Source organism: Acanthopagrus latus, chromosome 6, assembly GCF_904848185.1.
Source record: "Acanthopagrus latus isolate v.2019 chromosome 6, fAcaLat1.1, whole genome shotgun sequence".
Classification (NCBI taxonomy): domain Eukaryota; kingdom Metazoa; phylum Chordata; class Actinopteri; order Spariformes; family Sparidae; genus Acanthopagrus; species Acanthopagrus latus.
In genome coordinates, this window is record NC_051044.1 from 20,296,405 (window position 1) to 20,317,587 (window position 21,183).

Here is a 21,183-nt window from a genome sequence, read left to right on the forward strand (position 1 = left end):
AGAGGCGTCCTGGTTAAAAGAAAACAGTGGCCGGCGTCTCCCACACCCTCAAATTATCTGCCGCTTTCACATTTCACTGATAGCATAGATGAGAGCTGAGGAAAATGGACACACAATTATGCTCACTTGTCGTATATTAATACTGCTTCTTGACATCTTCCATGGACCCTGAGCTGTCATCTCTTTGTCTGCTTTAATTGAAAATTAATGGTTAGTGAGTTGCCTAGGCGACCGCGGCAGTGGTGGTGGGTAGCAAGCCCCATTCAGACAGACACCAGTGGCATTGTTTGTCCTGTCTGACCTTGGAAGTCAGAAAAAAGAAAGAAGAAAGGCAGAGGAGGACAAAAAAAGACATTTAAAAGAGAATAGTGAGGAAAGGGTTGGATGTTGTGCATTGGAGCGAGGGAGAAAAATAAAATAAAGTTATTATGGCCGTGTTTTGGCCAGGTAGAGAGAAAGAAAACTGTTAGTAGAGGTGAGTGAGGAGGAGACCGAAGATATGATGTCAAAATGCCAAACAGGGGAGAATTATGTTTGAGTAAGAAAGCAGAAGAAGGCCTTGTGATTCTTCTGTGGAGCGACGGGATTACCTTTGTGCTGATGGAGTCAGAGGGCACCTCATGGCCCCATAATCATCTGGACACTGTGGGCTGGAGGGAGCGAGTCTGAAAGAGAGAAATCATATGTGTGTGTGTAGAGGAGCGTGTGGGCATGTTGGTCCTAATGTTTACAAATCCATCAGTGTGGACAGGGTGCCAAATGGACACTGACTTCAGGGCCAGGCATCTGTAGATTGACAGAGACTCTGATGGACATCACACAATCTCCTCCAGTGGCGAGATAAGGAGAGGCACAAGAGGTTACACTGGACCTGATGAAAAATCATTTATAAAAATATCAAAATCATTTACCATTGGCGCCAACTTAGATTAGATAGGGGTAAGGTATTGGTAAATGACGTCATGTCTTGAGGAGACTGGCTGCATGCTCCAATCAAGTTTGGGATGCCGAAGGGAAGGGGCAAAACAAAACAGAATCTGTATAGAACACAATCTGTGAGCGATAATCTGATCCACTTCCTACATACAATTACTGTTGGCTGTGTTTGTCATTGTTCCCATGAAGCCTCATTTTGTGATTGCATGTCACCTCCAGATCGTTGCACTGGACTACGACTGCAAAAACTCTAGTTGTTGACCAGTAACACATAGCTTCATCCATCAACTAAATTATTCTTACTTTTGGATTTAGGCTACATGATGAGGCATAGACCCACTATGCCTCATCATGTAGCCTAAAACTAAAGGTAAGAATAATATAGGCTACAAGAGGCTGAGCCATAACCATGCCACTGCAAAAAGGCATGATTTTACCACAACGTACCTTTGGGGGGGGGGGGGGGGGGGTTTAATAAAACCTGTCACTTATTGTGTGCATGACTTTTCATGTAACCATAAGGTCTGAAGTTCAATTTGAGAACAGCATCATGTTCACACACACAAAGTTCTTCAATCCAGTCGGGGAGCTAACATGATTACTGCCCCTCATGTTAATGAAGGCTCTAGTCATCCAGGTCATGGTATTCTTAGTGCCATATTTTAGGTAGCTGGACGTGTTTCAGTTTCTAGAGAATGTTTCACCGTTTCAACGTCTCATCCAATAGGATTCTTAAGTTCCAACTAACTTGAAGGGAGCTGCAGGATTTTTAACCCTGTGTGGGAGTGTCCTTGCAGAGTTGTTAAGGACACGTGTGAGCTCTGAGATTCAGGGTCCGTAAGGCCACTTGTGAGTCACTGACCCAACTTGCCTTTGTGTAGGTTGCTGGAGATGGGTGAGCCCAGGTGGGAATGGTCGTTGAGCTGTTTGGTGAGGGAACTCAGTGCAGCATTGTTGGAGGGTGATAAGTGATGCTGCAGGCCACCTCCTCTGTTCAAAGACGGTCGTTCCAGTTTGACATAGATGGATTCTTTTACTCCTCTTTCAAACCATCGCTCCTCTCAGGCCGAGATGTTCACATTGTTGTCCTCAAAGGAACATTTTTTTCTCTTTTAGATCTAAGTGGACAGCAGAGTCTTGACCTGAGGAGTCGGCCCTCCTGTGTTGTGCCATTCATTCATGGAGAGGTTGTTTTGTCTCCCCAGTGTTCAAATCTGTGCAGTCTTTTGCTGCATTGAACAGCAGGAAAGTACATTACTCTGCTTATACCAAGGTGCTTTGTCCTAAGGATGGACAAGTTTCTGCCTCAGTGTGTAGGTATGTTTGAAGTGAACCAGGATGTGAAAGTTTATTAAAGATCCTCCTGAGTTTCTCAGAAATTCCCCCAACATAAGAAATGACGATGTTGTAATGTTTTTCCGTCTCCTCCCCTCTGTCCGTTCAGGATCTTTCAGAGGTTTTGACAATGATCCAGTTTGGGTAACCACAGGTTTTAAGTGCTCCCCTAATGTGCCTCTGTTCATTCTCCGTCCCTTCTGTCTTTGTGGACACGGTGTCAGCCAATCAGTACTGATCTGTGCATGTAGGTTTTCTGCACACCTCAGTGTTGAGGCTTCTGTTTTCTTCAATGTGTACTTCAAAGTCCAAGAAGGACAGACTGTCCACTCGGACATCTTCCTGTGTGAACTTGATGTTCTTGTCCATGGCATCTATATGTTCTGTGAAGGCCTCCACTTCCCTTTTTCTTTGACCCAGGTGTCGTGTTACATTTCATTTGCCATTTTTTTTCTTGATTTATTGATAAATCTCTAAAATGTTTGAAAAAGTGGAAAAATGCGCATCTAAAAATCCTTAAGCCCAAGATGAGTGACAGTCCAAAGCCCAAATCATTCAATTATCTGCTAAAGTAACACACTTGTGGAACCATACAGAGTCACATGTCTGTATATCTGCATGTCTTTCTGCTTTCCGGATGCCATGGTGACCTTTTGAAACGGTAGCTCAAAGGGGGGCTATTGTCAGGACTTTGTTTGACAAAAAGCAGTGCTATTTGTTATCTCGAGTGGATCCTTGGTGACTGTTTCATTGATTCAGTCGTACGTTATATATCCACAACTGAAGCTCCTTCCTTGCTTTTGTGGAAAAACTTCTCTACACAACTTCCCTGCTGTTACTGCATTTGCTTGTTGAGAACTCAAGTGCCACCAGTCTGACTGCACTTGCAGGGAGACACGCCTGAATAAATCGCACTGCTTATACAATGCATTTCCAAATACATTTGGCTCCCAGGCTAACCGTTTACATTGTGTACACAATACTGCTTTTGAGTATGGAGAGAGGACTGATAGTGTGGAGTGTGGACTGATACTAAATCTAACCTAACACACCCTCACATTCAGGGTTGGAGCCCAGTGGTTGGTGTGTGTGTGTCTGTGAGTGTGTGTGTGTGTGTGTGTGTGTGTGTGTGCATGCGTGCGTGTGTGTGTGTATGGACATAAATGTACTGTGTGCATATTTGTGTGTTGCCCATCATTGTGGCCAAGATTGAAAAGCTCTCCAAGGCCTGGAAGGTCATGGCACATTTATTGATTAGAACTTTCTTATGCAGACATTTTGTGAAGGTTGAACGCTTTTCCAGCCCCAGTGTGTATTCTATTACAGATGTGACAATACGCTGCTTTTGACAGGTCACATGAAAGTCTTTTTTTACTTTAGCAGAAAAACAGAAAATGTGTTTTGAAGTTTTCACACCGTGTTTCTTCATCTATGTCACCCGGAGCAGGGTAGAGCAAGTCGTCTAGGAACATGTAGATATGAGTCACAGCTAACGGCAGCAGGCAACAGAATGTTCACATTATCATTCTGATCGGTCGGATATATATGGATGTTATGATGAAATATTTTGCCGAAAACCAAAATAGTCTGGATGGCTTGAAAGTTTGTCTGCTCAGGCTGACCAGCCAGTTCGGTCTGTACGGTTTCATGAGGTTAAAGGCATGATTGATTATCCTGTAACGCATGGAAAAACCTGCACCGGGAATGAGACTGTTGGTGCTGGTAACCGCTGGGAAATGAAAGGTCAATAATTTGTCTTTTTCTTGATGTGAAGTCGCTCAGATAGATTTAACTTGGAGGGTCACTGAAGAATTCTGTTTTCATTTTGGCAACTAACCTAACTAACCAAAACTACCAGTATGAATGTGTGAAACATGCAGCTAATTACCTGAAATGTGATAATTTGTTCAACAGTACAGTTTGAAACGTCATAAGAAATTGGTTGACGGGTTGCTCAAAAATCAAAGTCAAAATAAATCTACATCCGAACATTTTTAAATGTGTATCTTTATATTTGTCCTTCATGATGACTAAGAAAGAAATGATGAAAACTATAAGCACAGCCCCCTTTGTTTTTTATAAAGTTGAATTACCAGAACAGTTGACCTAAATCAGCAGTAAGTACATTTACTCCTACTGTTCCGAAGTACGCTTCTGAGGTGCTTGTAGTTCACTTGAGAATCTCCATTTCCTGTTGCTTTGCACTTTATCACCGTTGTGAGGGAAAATTGTGCTTCTTACTCCACTAAATGTTTTTGATAATTTATGTTATAGATTTAGATGATACAAAATAAAATATAAGAAAAAATTTGGTGTATGATTATTCATGTAAGATAAGACTGACAAAAGCGCTATGAGCCCCACCGCCTCCTGAGATGAAGATCTTAATCTGGCTTGCATGTGCATTTGTTTTAAAAGCCAGTGAAATGGAAGAATGTATGTGTTTGTGGCTATGCTAGATTAATTGCTGTACTAGGATAACCGTGAAAAAAAGTAAATCATAATTCAACAATAATGCACAGCTACATCGGGGACCTTATATACAATTGACAATACAAAACTCACTAAAACGCAGTAACAGCTCTACAGTTACAGAAACACACAAGAGCAACAGATGAACTTCTCAAACAATGAAATGCAAGAATCTAAAGAAGAGCACGTTCAGGTGCTGTACACCTGGCAGTTACTATGACCATAAAAGAATACTGTTACATTTGTAGCTATTTCAGGATACACAATCTACATCGCAATAGTCTCTAATCCTCCTCAGAAACATTTAATAAATGCTGGGACTGGGTGACAAAATCAAATGTCACAGTATTTTTGAATGAAAAAAAACCTTGGCATAATGATAATGACTATTAGTGGTTTCACAAAATATCAACACAATGAGATTCTTTGTCAGTGATCAGCAGATGAGAATCAGATGTGAATATAATGTCTAAGTGGGCAAATGCAAGTATAAGAAGAAACAATGAGTAAAAAAAAAAAATGACATCACTTTACTGTAATGTAACCTTCAAAAGCAGGAAAAGACAACACTTGCACCAGGATGTAACGATACCACAAAATCTAAGACGAGATTCAGTCTCATATCACAAGTACACTATATTTGCCCAGCTATATGCCAGAGGGATTTATATAACTTCAACAAGTCTTTGGAATGAGGACAAGTGCAAAACGCACCCAGAGCACTACTGAAAATGTTACTCACGTTATAAAACTTGGTGTGAAAAGCGCTTTAAAGTTTGCACTGACACACACTTAACAGCTGCAGGCACCGCTTGACCCCGAAAATGTTTGCTCTTTCCTAGTAAATTTGAAATTGTTGTGAAATATCAATCAGCGGGCACATTAGAGTCCAAAGCGTGTGTGACTGAGCTGCAGTTCTCTCTCGTGCAGCGGACGAGGCTGTCCGGTTTGCAAGTTTTGCGCTGCAGCTCAACAGACGGAGGCTGGGAAGCAGGAAGGAGGAAGTGATGTGAGTGAGCCACGAGGGGGGAGGAAAAAAAGTAGTTGCGTGTTGATGAGGAGGAGGACGGCTGAGGTAAGGAATCAGGAGGAGGGGAGAAGATAGAAGACAGAAAAAGAAGGATGGATCACTTTCCCATATTGCATGTGTAGCAGAATCCATCATCTTGGGGAGCCAGATGTGCGTCATTCACATCAAACTTTCCAAATTAAAGGGCCACCTCACCCCTCCACTCCCCGCTCTAATCCTCTCTCCATCTCCCTCTTTCTTACCATTAAATCTTGCCCTCTCTCTCTCTCTCACACACACACACGCACAGGCTCATATACTGTACATACGTACGCACAAACTTCTTCCTCTTCTACTTTATTTTTTCCAAGGGAACTTGCTGAGAGGGCTCATTTATGATGTTTTGTAACAGCCAGCGTAGCCTTAGGATGCAAAACACATCTCTGCGCTGCCAGCCGCGGCATTGTGGGTTATCTTATCTGATGTGAAAAGGGGTGGTGAATGTTATTTGCATGCTGCATTGATGTTCAAAAAGCAGTTTGAGCGCTTCCTCAGCGGGGAGGGACTGTGATTGTATGCTTGGCGAGCAAACAAGTGTATCAGATGATATCAGCCTTGGCCCACTTTACTAGCCTGGGTGAGTCGCATGAGCCTGTACCATAAAAACTTCACTCAGCTTATACATACATCTGTCTCCAACTCCACCATCAGCTCTCCTCGGTAACATACGTGGGTGTGTGTGTGTGTGTGTGCGGGTTCCTCGACCCCGCGTCTGTTGCGCTTTATGGCAGCGATATGTTAAGTACCTCATATTACAGTCATAAAAAAAAGGTCTGTAAGTTGCTTGATGCAGTTTAAAGCTGTGGAGGTAATGCCGCAAATCACCCTCTGCTCTTTAGCCTGACACGCACGCACACACACACACACACGCACTCGATCCCGTTTGACTGACTGCCAAAGGCCCCTTCTGCCTTTCATATGTACACAAAATGACAAGAGGGAAGAGGAAGGACACGAGAGGAACAGAAACGAAAAGAAAGATGAAAGAAAAAGGTGGAAGAAAGATGGTTAATAAGGAGTCGAAAGTGTCTGAATTGTAAATGAGTAAATGTCAGCCGGACGGACATGTGATGGAGCTTTCATCCCTCACTGTGCCGTGTCGCTGCCCCCCGTAAAACACAGAGTGCGAGATACACTTTGTCATTTTACGTCCAATTTCCCCGGGATAGGAGGGCACGAGATAAGTGAAAAAGCAGAGGGAAGCACCCCCGACCCCAGAATCTTTCTCTTTTTCTCTGTCTTTCAATCACGCACACAAATACTAGAGCGAGGCGACCAACTTTTTTCTGTCTTTGAGCGAGTTCTCTTCAGCCGTGCCGCCAGATTAGGTTTGATACCTGCGATTCCACAGTTAATCCTGGTTAGAATTTAAATAGAAGGGGAAATTATTGTCTTTCTCTCACTTTTTCCCCTTCCCTCACTTCCATTCTCGCTCCGACGCCGTCTCCCTCTCTCCCAATCTTGCGCTCCCTCTCTTTTTCTCCGGCACAGGCGCGGAAAAAGCCTGACCTCTGCGTTTTCTCCCGTCCTTAAGATTGGTTTTAAATACTCAGCAGATTAAAGCGCAGGCATGAAAGCTCACATTAGCCATATATTTAAAAATCCCCCTGGCCGATAATCCATGTATTTGTCAGAATCAAACACAGGGGAATAGAAAAGGGACCAATGACATGATGAGTAGCCTGAGCCAGACGTATTGTGAAGGGGAATTAGAAGGAGAGAGATACATTTAGCAGAATGTGGCCCAAGAAGAAAAGTCCTTCAGGATGATTATTGAAATTCACTCAAGTCTGCCTCACGTGAGCGTTTGACAGGACAAAAAGCACCGTGGCAATTTGACGACCTCCGATGCCCTTCACTGTCTCCCCTTTTCTTTCTCTTCACAGCACACACACGTACACAGAGTGACCTGTAATGATGAAAGACTGATAGAATCTAACGCAGACGGGCAGACGGTAATTGTTAATATGCAGAAAGAGAACGCTGAATAAATGCAGGAATGTTTGAAAGACTGGAGAAACATGTTTTGCCGTGGCACATTTTCTTAGATTTTACAGCGAAACTACAAGGACATTCTTACAAAAAAAAAAAAAAAAAGTGAGTTATATTCATAAACAGTCCCTTGCTGCATCCTTGTTAGTGAAACCACTGACATTACTCCTTGTTTCAGCGTGTATTCTTGAGGCCGGCGTGAGGTACCAAAAGAAGAGGAGATGAATAGTCTGGGGAAGTGAGATGTGCTGCATCAAAAGAAATCATTGAGCCTTTCACAACCACAGTTCACACACGCAAACAAGTCCCGTAAATGTCAATAACCAGCTTCCGTGAATTCCACATCATAACTTGGATGAAATGAAAAAAAAGAAAATGCTTTCAGTGATGTGATGCCTCCAAGGTTGTGGAAACTACAGGACATTGCATGTTTTTATTTTTAATGAGCAAATGAGAGAACTGGGACGCATTCTTGAATGATTGTGAAGGGGAAAGGTGGCTGGGTTAAAAAAAAAAAAAAAATAGAAAGGGACCAATGAAATGACACTGAAAATATAAATGTTCAATGTCACAGATGCTATAGTGCCTTCATTAAATGTTTTTTTGTGTTCCAATTGTCACTCCTTTTGAAGTACGTCGTGTCGAAGGGCAAGGAGTTATTCAGACCAAGTGGAGGTTTACGTGCGTGACCTTTGTGGCTTCAAGGAACCGGTAATCGTACATTTACTTCTCTTTGATTGTTTTGCTTTGACCTGTTATTTTTCTATTCATCTCCCTTGCAGTTTATATGGATCAATTCAAATCTGTCATCTTCTCTTCATAAAATTCCTTTTTTCCTCCTTTTCTTTACTTTTCTATGCTTTTTTTTATTGCCATCTCTCAACCTATCGCCACACGGATGACAGAGTCTGAGCTAGTTATTGTATCAGGCCTGTTATGTGTGTCAGCTTAACACTGACGGCCACACTAATGTGACAGAGCTCTCCGGGCTACATCTCTCTTTCCTGAATTAAAAAATCTTGGGCAGAGAAATGCCACACATCACATCTTCGGGAAATCACACACACACACACACACACACACACACACACAAACCTGAAAGGTTGCTAAAGAAAAGCCACTCCTATCCTCTCCTTCCTCTGCATCCCTCCATCCTGTAGCCTCTCTCTCTCTCTCTCACTCATTCCTTGAGCCAGTCACTGACAGCACACAATGCAGAGGTAAAATCATAGAGGCTTTTCCCCATCTTTCATGTGTGTATGTGTGTGTCTGTCTGTGTGTGTGGGTGGGTGTGTGTGTGTGTGTGCGCGCAATGCTTTCGGAGACAAAGACCCCTGCTGTAGGGAGTCCTGTGGGAAAGACGCGCGGCCGGAAGATGTAAGCGCGCCGGCGAGTGATAATGTCAGCTCGAGAGATACGGCGTGTCATTTTACACAACCACACATCAAAAAAGACAGTGGGGGGACGGAGGAGAAGACAGCATGTCATTTGTTTGCTTTGATACAAGATCGCACTGAGGGAGGGACTGGAAGCCTCTGAGAGTGTGTGTGTGTGTGTGTGTGTGTGTGTGATTGTGTGTGTGCGCGTGTGTGTCTTTTTGACGTATGTTTGTATGTTCTGCACGTGAGCAGATGAAGGGATAGGGTTTCAGGGATATTTCCTAAATGTCTTGTATTGAGTTACAACTGCGCAGCTCTGCCACGTCTGGCTCGGGAGCTCTGCAGCCAGCACGTAGCATCACGGAGGCCGTGCCACACGCTAGCAATCACTGTACCAGGGTCGTTTTCACCCCGTGCTATTTTACATCGGGACTCTTTGCTCAGATCTGCTTATTTTTAACCCAGTCGTAGCTCAAGTTAAACCTCAAAGGTGCAGTGTTTAAGATTTGTGGGGATTCGTTGATAGAATTTAATGTTCATGAAAATGGGGAACACTTCAACACTTATTCTCATCAGTTAAATCGCTGTCAGCAAACAATTAAGTGCTTTACAAACCATTTATCAAACAATTTGCAACTTTTTGTAAAGATGCAGCTGATGTTTATGAACCTCAACAATTGGTTTATAAAACACTGTTAACAGTGAAATCATTATTAGCGAAATTAAAATTAAATTGACTATTTATTATTAACGGTTGATATAACATGTTACCATCTACCAGGGTTGTGGTCCTATTTGTACCGAAGCAGACACAAGAAGCCCCTGATTGCAATGCGTGCGCAGGCGTGCACGCACAGGGTTATGTGTTTTCTCATTTCAAACGAGAAATTACATTCAATGACACTCAAAAGTATGAAGGATACACATGTTGAACTTCTGGGGACAAATTGTGGCATTGAGGTTTGAAAAGAACTGGGGGAGACTATAAAAATTTTCCATCGCATACACTTAAAAGAGCTGGGTTAAGATCAGAGACAATAGTTGTTAATGCAACATGGGTGCAACAGTGACTTAACTTATATTATCCAGCAGTAATATAGGAACAACACTTAATGACAAGTCAAACACTGGGCGCCCATTAATCTGTGCCATGTTGACTCATGCTTGGTCAATTTTTAACCCAGTGATTTTATTGTGTATCATATTTAGTTTGGGAAAATAAATCTAACAGTTGTATAAAGTTATAAAGAACTGTTGGCTCAGAACAGTCCATTGTTTTGAGAGTGTTGTGGACTGTATTTTGTACGGCATTTGTACAGTATTGACCCAAATAAGATCGACTTTAACCCATTGATTTTCATTGTGTACACACCCTGCTCGTGTGTCATTCATCTCACCATTTCTGTCTCACAATTTAAGTGTACTGTATGATGAGGTGTGTGTGCTGTTGCATGCATGTGCGTGTACATTTGTGTACAGCAGTGCCTCGGATATGGTTTAATTAAATGACTTTGATGCCAAAAACATCAGAAAAGACATAGATTTGTTCTTTGACGCGTTGTTATCTGCCAAACTCAAAAAGTGTGTTTCGAGAAAATTTTCGAAACCGTCTTATTGCAGCGGTGTGAATCATGATCAGATCTGGTGCTTAATGCACAAAATGGTAAGATAACTACATTGACTTTCCAAAGAAAGTTCAAACAAGTCGATATGCATTACAATCGAAATCCTTCTCTATCTCTGATTAAACAGCTACTTCGGTGGTTAATCCTTCATCCATGAAGACATTTCTTCCTTTTCTTATGTAAAGAAAGTTTGTCTCTTTTTATGGTGACAATTTTCTCTCAAAGAGGAGCATGTAGTCACTGTGGAGGCTGAGAAGTTTGCCCAACTTTTTTCATTTGACTCTTTGACGGACAGCCGTGGATGTTTTGCTTCAGAACTTCATCAATGCAAGTGTGTGTGTGTGTGTGTGTGTGTGTGTGTGTGTGTGTGTGTGTGTGTGTGTGTGTGTGTGTGTGTGTGTGTGTGTGTGTGAGTTACACATGCCAACCTGGCTAGAGACCTGACATGAATTCAGCTGCTGGATCACAAGTGCTTTAAAGTGAAGTCCTTGAGGCGTAGAATAAGATCCTCCCTCTCTCTCTCTCTCTCTCTCTCTCTCTCTCTCTCTCTCTCTCTCTCTCCGGCTGTCCCTGCATGTGGAGAGAAAGTGTGTGTGAGTGTGTGTTAAAACAGCTTGTTAACACGTACACCGCCGCCTTGGCCCGGACTCCCTAATTATTCCCTTCCAACTAAAGGCCAAGACAAGGAGAGAGTAGTGATAAACACATTTTCCTAGCGTGTCTCTCTCTCTTTCACTTTAGTGTCTCTGCATGTGTGTGTGTGTGTGTGTGTGTGTGCGTTGGCGTGAGTGTGTGGTTGTGTGATGTGGAGCAGCTGTAACAGTAAACATGTTTATGAAACATCTGCTAAAAGAAAGCAGGTGTTGATTGGCTGTGATCCTCCCAGAAATCAGAAATGTATATTTAGAGACTAATGCGGATACCGCTGTCTGTGCTCGGGCCGCACACACACACGCGCACACACACACACACACACACACACACACACACACACGCACACACACACACACACACACACACACACACACACACACACACGCACGGTCACAGGTATGAGAGATATTATCGTAACACACCCGGTGTTCAGATTGCAGTGGTGGTTTTTGTGTGTCTTCTGTTGTCTTTGCATAACCACAGAGGCGGCAGTGGGTATGTTTGTGTGTGTTTGTTTATCTGAGTGTGTGTATGCACCCTTCCCACTTTGTCTTTATTTGTAAACACGCACCCTCATGTGTGTACCAAAGTGGGCGTGGGCACAAATGAGCGTGTTTTTGAATGTTTGGATAATTCGGTCTATGTGCTGCATTCCCGCTCCGGGTCTGTTTATTTGTATATGTGTGTATGTGTGTCTGCGTGTCTGTGTGTGTCTGTGTGTGTGTGTGTGTGTGTGTGTGTGTGTGTGTGTGTGTGTGTGTGTGTGTCAGAGGCCCCTCTTTGGGTTCGACTCTCAAGGCGTTGTGGGGATTTTGTGGGGGTTGTTTGTAAACATCAACAGCAGTAAGTTTTATTTTTATTGTAGCTTTATTTTACGACATTATTCCCAGATGGCTGCTAAAGCTCCGCCACACATTCTGCTCTTGCTCGCCTCGCACACATGCTTCTGCTCTCAAACGCAAACAAACAACGCGGCCTGTGGAACCGATGCGCTCCGGAAAGAACAGCGCGGGAGAATTGTACACACTCACTCTCTCTCTCTCTTTTTTTTTTGTATCAATCCAAAACGCCGCGTTTTTAAAGGATCAGTTTGAGTTATTCAAGTTAGTGGCAGGAGCTTTTTTTTTTCTCCTCTTTTTCACCAGCTCTGTGACATCGTGGGTGAGCACTCCCATATTTCTCTTTAATTAAGCCAGGGAAAACCTTGTAGTACAGCCAACCCAGCTCATGTAGCCACTTATGTTTTAATTTAATTACCTGTCCACTTTGATAATTATTCCCCCTGATTAACAGGGAGAGAAGGGTTCCTAAATGGGAATAGGAGAAGGGTGAGAGGGGCCAAACGGCGTTTTTCTCCTTTCACCAAGAACAAGAATGAAGGTGTTGACTTAAGAGGTCCCGGGCCAGATCCATTTTTGATCCAGCCTCAGCCTGGGCCTGGACTGGACTGGATTTATTCGTGCCATGCAGGACACAGAGTATTTGGTTCCCTGCGCTCTTGTTCGGCTTTATGCAACCGTGCAGCCAAAACAGACAAACAACAAGCAGCAAATGATGATTCTGCAGATAGGCGGGGGTGATCGATATCTTTAGTAAAAAATGTCAGCAGTTACACAACAACAGGCACAAGGATGATTCAGTCTCTCTCCTCTGTGTTGTGCTTCTCAGTGCTCAGGTTGTTTGTCGCTGTGGACTAAATCCCTGTGATGACGTGCTGACAACAGTAGTCATGCGGGAGATATGAGAAAAATGGGTTTTTATTTCTTTTTCAGCTGTAATGTTCGAAGACATATAGTTAAACATGGGACATCTCTGCTGTGCCTGTTACATGTGCTGTGTTGCAAGACTTGAGTTAACCAGTGGGGGGACAGACGTGGTGTTTGATGACATCCTGATGAGGAAACTGTGCGCGCCATCTGTTTTGCTTGGTTATCACTATTACAGCCGACAGATTCAGGGAAGTGCAGCTCCAGGGTTTCTGCTGGTAAATGGCTTGAACTGCAAGCACACAGAAAACGAACAAAAGGCAACTTGAATGGTGCTCAGTAGAGCGCACACCTCTGCCCGAGGCTGAACAGTCTCCTTGAATTCAATCAGCCTAAGCCCATACCTGTATCATCTACATTTTAAACCACCCATAACTGCTCCTAAATCTGGGATCTGTGACAAATTGTACTCACTCATAGACACCAGCCGCTTAAATAAACGGGATATTTTCATCAATATCTGTGCATTATTTCCTGAGAAATGAATGCCATATCTCGCAACATTAGATTATAAGAGACATTTTTGCAGATCTGCAGATCAAAAGGTAATGGGGTCTTGTTCTAGGATGAGACCCATCCTCAGTCCAAGTTTTGTGGAAATCCATCAAACTGACACGGGTGAAGACACAACGTCCTCGGAGGAGGTAACAAAGCATCCTGCTATCGACCGTCAGATCCACTGATGAACATGATTGTGTATATTACCCTCGCAACCCTCCGGTGCGACGTTGATATAATTTAGGTTGCAGCGAGTCGCTTCCTGCGGCCCGACTCTGCTGTAAAGAATGCAGGAAGATGCCGCTGTAGTTTCTACTCTTCTCCTCCACACTTGTTCACTGACTATTATGATGCAAACTGAGCTCATCTAGCCTACACACTTTACGGCTGACTAAAGCTGTAACAGCATGAACTTCTGTGTGACTGTGGCAACACGCTGGCACCTCTCTCCCACACTGGGAGAGACTCACACAGGTTACCAGACCGCCGTGCTGGAAGGGGGAGGGGGTGCAAATAGGTGCACCGACATAAGCTTGGACATTACCGCCTACATGCTATGGCTGAATCTTTGACATCTCACTACTGCTCATCAAAACTGACTCACATTAGTGTTAACACAGGTCTTTTATAATGAGACAGTAGAGCATCAAACATGCATTTTAGAAGAATGAGATGTAAGCACATTGATACAAAAGACAATAGCAATTGATGCATTGGTTTTTTTTTTTCTGCCATGAAGTTCTTGTAAACAAACACTGTGATTGGTTCAAATAAAAGATGTGAAAATAACCACATGCACACCTGCTGGGCATCGGTCCCAAACTTTCCTTTACTCTCCGATTTTGTCGATCCAACTTGAAAGTGCACCTTCATGATAGCAGCCACTTAAAAAAGCATCACTCATCACCATCCAGTGGCTCACATTAGCACCCGTCAGATCCCCGGAGATTTATCGAAGACGTATAACAAAGTGTTCCTGGCTGAAACGTGTCAGAAGCTCGGAGGAGAGCGGAGTAACTTTAAAAAAAATATATATATATATATATATATATATATATATATATATATATATATACATATGTGTATATATATATATATATATATATATATATATATATATATATATATATATATATATATATATATATATATATATATATATATATATATATGTATATATATATATACACATATATACATAGGTGCTCCTATATACTTACACATAGAAACACACACCCAAACATCTGCACACACACTCACACACCCAGCGGGACACGTGTTTTTTTTTTAGTGGTATTGATCGTGCTAATGAATGTGTTGTGATTTACTGCAGTCGTGGCCCATTGTTGGGTGCTGCTGTGATGGACTGCCATCATTTTCCAATGGTAAAAGCTTAGATAGAGAAAAAGGCAGGAGGGCAGAATCCCATTTAATGGCCAAAGCAAAATTATTCCAAGATCTTCTCATGAGTTATGGCACTCATTCTTTTTTTTTCTTCTTTCTCCCTTCCTCCTTTTTTTTCCCCCTCTCTCGCAGCGACAGGTATGATGTAATTTCCAAATTTCATCAGAGACAGTAATCTCAACACTGATTATGCTGTCAATTAGTAAATGAATGCGGTGGTGGGTGGGGGAGAAAAAAGGTTGTAATAACTCTGCGAAAGGAGTTGTCAAGCTTCCAAAATACATAAAGGACATAGAGAGGAAGGCAGACAGTAAAAATTGTCCAATCACAATATAACTGTCTGTTTGCGAGGTAAGTGTAAAAACAAGAGTGAGCCCACTTAAACTGATTTCACACTTATTTTTTATTTGCAGAATACAGCGCTTCTTATGTTGGTATAAATCTTTTTGGGCGTGAATCGATGAAAGGACGCGAGAGTTTATATCACAATAAAGTATGTCAAGAGCAAAAATTAAATAGAGAAACCTATAAAAAAGACAAGTTAGTCCCACTTTTAAAACTTGTCTCTTGTTTGTTTGTTTGTTTGTATTTATCCATTTCAACGTTATAAACATCCCGTGGAATTTAGAAGGGTAGAAAAAGAAAAAAATCCAAATGTTCAGTAAGAAGAGGAGATGTGTTTTTGGGTGAGCAATGCTTTTTGTTTCTGACGGTTTCTGAGCTCAAAACTCTGTGCAGGCTAACATCTGTTCCTCTCTGCCTCCACAATAGCACAACTCAGCCGGGATGCAAAGGGAGGTCAAAAGATCAGTGCCTTCCCCTCGCGCGCGCGCGCGCACACACACACACACACACACACACACACACACACACACACACACTGGGAGAGAAAGAGAGAGAGAGAGGGAGAGAGAGAGGGGGAGAGAGACACAGAGAGAGACAGTGATATCTCTCGCCGGCTGCTGTTTTCCTATTGTGCGCCAGGGCTCTGCGAGGATAGGGCAGCGATGAAAAACGCGCACCTGCTTTAGAGGCATTACGGTAGCGCAGCTCAACTGTCCCCCCGCAACACACACTCCACACTCGTGTACACACACACAGAAGCCCTGGTGGTGATTCAACCCTCTGATTTCCAGCGAGCGAGCGAAGCAACAGACGGGATGCCAAAAAGTGAGGACCGGCGGAGAGGTTCGTCGCCCTGAATAAGCCCCCTTGAAGAGATAGCGGAGGAGGCAGAGACGCGACCGAACAAGACGAAGAGAAGCTGCGCGCTTTTCTCCGCGGCAACTTGCGCACACAGTGCCAGAGTTTTAGCGGCAGTATTGTTCCGACTTCACTCCAGAGGGGCCACTCCGAGGAGAGAGGACGCACACAAAAGGGGAAAAGGAAAAAAGGACTAACGAGCACGCTTTGTCGTTTAAAGTAATGGTCCTGCGGTCTTAGAGCCTAGATTTCTCTGTCTCTCTCCCCCTCTTCCCTCTCCTCTCCAGTTTCTTTCCTTTTTTTTATTTTTTTAATTTTATTTTAAAAAATTTTTTTCGTCCCGTCGGTTTGTGTCCCCCTCCTTTTTTTTTTTTTTTTTTTTTTTTAATCGCGTCGCGGCGAGAGAGTGGACGCGCCTGGGGCTCGAGGAGCAGAAGCGGGGCTGTCCACATGGTCCAACCACTGGCGTGAAAGTTGACTTCTTCAGAAAACAAGAGAACAGGTTGATGCATTATCTACACTTTCCTCCCTCTCCCCCCTCCTCCAACCCCCGCACCTTCCTCTTCTTCTTTTTATACACATATACACATCTCTTTCCTCGCTCTGTGCTTCCATTGAACACTCTCACACACACGTTAAAAAAAAAAGGCATCCAAGTGCAACTTTTTCATGGCACATTGTGTCTGTGAAAGTCCTCCAAAGTCAGCCTTGACAACAGACCGGGGCTGCTGGAGGCTGTCGGAGAGTTTCTTTTTCCTCCTCCAGACTTCGCTCCGTCCATGTCTCACTTTAACTTTTTCTTTTTCTTTTTCGCTGATCGCTAAAACTTATGAGCCAGGTTTTGTTTAGTCTTCCTTTAAAAAAAAAAAAAAATCCCCGTACATGTTTCCATCCATGCAATTGTCTCGGATCGCGACAGAAGCGACGGCGGGATAAGTTTCTGTCGAGCGCTGCGCCACTTCGACACGTGTTAACGCGCACACGGGGCGAAACGTAGTTTATTTCCAGGCGACATTTTTTTTCTTTTTTAAATGTACTTATCCAAATTGGATTTATTTGAATTGTTTGAAATTATATATATTTTTAAAAAGTTTCGTGGATTGGTGCTTATTGCCCCGAGACAGCGGAAAGTTTATTGTTATTATTTCTTATTTTATCAGGACTGACTGAGATGTCGGGATTTGAACCGAGGTAACAAACTAAACTTTGCCTCCCCGTTAATAACCCTTGTTAGGGGGTTTGATAATAAACACCGACGTCGGTTATGTGGTGATAATTTAACACACACACACACACACACACACACGCTCGAAGATAGTCTGCATGCTTTGTCATCGCTTTACCTGCTTTACCTCCCAAGTGTCTCCACGTATTTTTTTTTAACCGTCTAATTTGGCCTTTTATTGATAATTAAATAGCAGCGTTTGAAATGATTTAAAAAGAGGGGGATTGTAGGCCACCTCTCAGTGCAGATAATGGAGCCCCTTGTCTTAAAAAGAGGGAGAAAATGCTTTCTTGTGGACACAGTCAATAGGTCAGGGGACAATACTTTCTTTTCAAGCCATTTTGACTTTTGAAATTGGAACCGCGTTGTGTGACCTCAGCGAGTTTGGGATGTGATTTTTTTTTTCTTCTTCTTCTTCTTCTCTCCGAGTCCTGGTGTGTGTGATCTGAGCGGACTTGAGGGACGTGACAGTGTACAGATGTGCGTGAACAGCAGGACGCGGGGCGAAGTTGATCACGCACGGTACCAAAATAAAAAAAAAAGTTTAATTTTAACGGGCAAAATGAAAACACGAGTGTTTGTGGATGACGAGTGCGTCACAGCCAGTGTGTTTTTTATAATCCACACACCATTCATTCTCCACAGATAGAAACAATGGACAGGTTCGCTGATAAAATACGAAAAAAAAAACAGTGCCACATATTTAGAGCTGACGCTGACGATATTATAAATTTAGAAATCGAGGGGGTTGAAGTCCTTTGCATGACCCATGGGTTTTTCCTTTTTCTCTTTGCACTCACAAAACCGCCTGAAAGCAGGGCCTGCGCCACAAAAGCAAATTATGTTTTCTTCCAGAGAGAACAAAAAAAGAAAATAACTTCACACCGGCACTGTAATTTTTTAAAATAACATATAACAATGAAATGAGCGGGTTAAAAGTTGCATTTAATTTGCGCAACGCTTCCAAATCTCACATGGACGTTTCAGTTGATCACCTCTTCTGTCTTCTCTCTTTCTCTCTCTTTTTTTTTTTTTAATGTCCACTAAAATAAAAGTCCTCACACATCACACATCAGCGTCAACACGCCCGCATGTCACATGGACTCAGGTCCCTCTGCGGACAACACACACAAAAAAAAAAAAAAAAAGAGGGAGAGATGAAATGACAATTAATTGCTGTTAGTTGTCTGTCACTGGGAGAAAAGCATACAGGCCGTGTGGGTGCAGCACCCTGACACGGACATTATTGCCCCGTGATTGATGGGCGCCGGGGCATTTGGCATAATTAATTTTATTTACTGTGTCCCTCTCTCTCCTGTTGTGTCCCCCCTCTTCCTCCTCCTCCTCCTCCTCTTCTTCCTTCTTCTTCTTCTTCTTCTTCTCCTCCACCACCCCTCCTCCTCCTCCTCCTCCTCCTCCTTCCTCCTACCACCCCTCCTGTCCTCTGTGGTGGCATTTCCGCGACGCGATGACACACTTTTAATTGCACTTTAATAGAAGATCCAGCGGGAATGAAAAAGCTCTTCATCACGTTTTATGACCTTGTCACGTTTCTGGTGTCAGACAGGAAAGCAGGTATTTTGTGGTTACTGGTGGTGGCTCGGAGCCCCTGCTGTAAAGTATATGCAGAATTAAAACAGAAAAAAAAAAAGAGAACAACTTTTATTTTTTTTCCTGCATGAATTTGATTCACATTAAGCTTCATTAAAAAAAAAAAAAAAAAAGTAAGTAAATAGTGTTTTGTAATGTTCTCACAGCTTCATCTTGTCAGAATTAAATCAGAATTTTAACATGGCTAATTTTTTTAATTTTAGAGTCTCATGTATTTAATTTTTAATTCACTACCAGAATCATTTTAGCAGTGGGAATAACTGACGGAATCGTGTGCTGCAAGCGACTGTGAGTGCATCTTGTGTGCTTATTTTCTTTGGGCGGGTGCAACGCGATGAATCTGCTGAAATCACTTCCCAGAAATATGGAGAAAATAATTGAGAGAGTTGTGATTTTCCCCTTTTATTTTGAGGCGATGTCTCTTGTTGCCGCATGTTTCTTTCAGCTGCCTCATTTCTGTTCGGTGCCGCAGCTGAGATGTCTCAGTTTAAAGAGTCAGTTGAAGAAGTTGTGGGCACGATTTCCGACAAATCAGAGGTCACTGTACAATTTAGTTATTTGCCAATCTGAATTTCAAATCACCTCGCTGATAATCACACGCAGACCTCCCAGAGAAATCCCATGATGGAGCTCAGCTACAGAGGGAATGCTTCCTTTTTTTAAAAATTTCTCCCTCCCATTTCAGCGTTTTCCTACAACACAAACTCGCTGTAAACTTATCATTTCTGTGTGGTGCTTTGCTCGCTGATGGGCTATCACATCAGTGACAGGCTTTTCATGCAATTATAATGGGAGACAATGAACAAAAGAGTATTTGAGAGGCAGAAGTAGTTATTTGGGTTAAAAAGAGAGAGTACGTGCGCAGGAAGCCAGAGGTGTCAGAGACAGATTGACTCTCTCTGCTCTCTGTCGGCTATTGTGCGTCCGTGTCTGCGTGTTCGCCTCAGCGTTTGCCACCTTTTTTCATCTTGCTTCCACACTTTTCCTTCTTTGCCTTCCCCCCCCCCGCCTCCTCTCCTCTCTCGACAGCTGTGTCTTTTCCATGTCCTGTTTTGTTTCATTGTTTGCGAGAGACGCTCGTGCACTGCTGATTTTTATCACTTTTCTGACTCTGTCCTCCGCCAGACGATTGTTTTTCTGTTATGCTCACTGACACATTGCTTAAACGATGATTTTCAGCTCGGCCCTGTGCGCACGGTGGCTGTGTGTTGCTCGAGCCCTGCGCGAGACCGTCTAGAGACAGGCAGTAATGGCCACGAATCTCATGCGCTTTAAAACCCCTTCAGCAGGATTAAAAGCCACCAATATGATTGTGTTAGTCCATAAACTCACTCAGAGAGTCCTTACCTCCAGCATGAGCGCGTGTGAATGTATGTGTGGAAGGGGTGTATATATCTGAGTGCGGGAGTGTGTGCGCGCAGGAGTGCTTTTTTGCTCAATTCACCTGTCCTGCTCGAGTGAAAATGGACAGGGTTTGAAGTTTTAAATGTCCTGTGCGTCGGTAGCGTTGATGGCTCGCCTGTCCGTCTCTCCCATCTCTGGCGCTCTCTTCATTAAAGCCCTCCTGCTATCCCAAACCCACAAGTCTGAGTGGGCTTTTGGCTCCAAAGTGATGTTGAAGAGCGCCCGTATACGACTCTGCTATACATGTAGGGTTTGACCCGTGATAGATACTCTCAGTGCATTACCTGCTTAAAAAGCTGAAATGGTTAAATTTCCAATATCCTTTAGATGGGGGATGGGGAGAACAGCAAAGAAAAAAACTGTTCCCGTGCAGGTTTTTTTTTTTTTTTTTAAATGGTATGATTTCAAGTGTTGGTCCTGAAGCTGCCGTTAGTGCAAGATGTGTGCGCATAATATGTTTGGCACTTTAAAATGCTGAAACACTGCAGGACAGGATATTCTACAGGTTGTAACAAGTGTGTAATTATGAGTTAAAATGAAACGTGTTTTAATGTAGTGAATCATTGATTTTTATGGATTAAAACGGATCCCTTTTCCCCCTGAAACAGAA

The 21,183-nt window shown here is 43.0% G+C and overlaps 1 protein-coding gene across 6 annotated transcripts in view; it reads left to right on the forward strand.

Moving 5' to 3' along the window:
• Nucleotides 1-21,183, forward strand: part of foxp4 (forkhead box P4) — a 213,199-nt gene that overhangs the window by 100,675 nt on the left and 91,341 nt on the right. Inside the window, exon 1 of one of the 6 annotated variants that reach the window (XM_037100681.1) lies at nucleotides 16,226-16,835. The exons of 4 other annotated variants lie outside the window; for them this stretch is intronic. The gene's annotated coding sequence lies outside the window, so the exon portion shown is untranslated. Of the gene's footprint in view, nucleotides 1-16,225; nucleotides 16,836-17,553; nucleotides 18,081-21,183 lie in introns of those variants that run through there. One more of the 6 variants, XM_037100683.1, reaches the window with a different exon arrangement.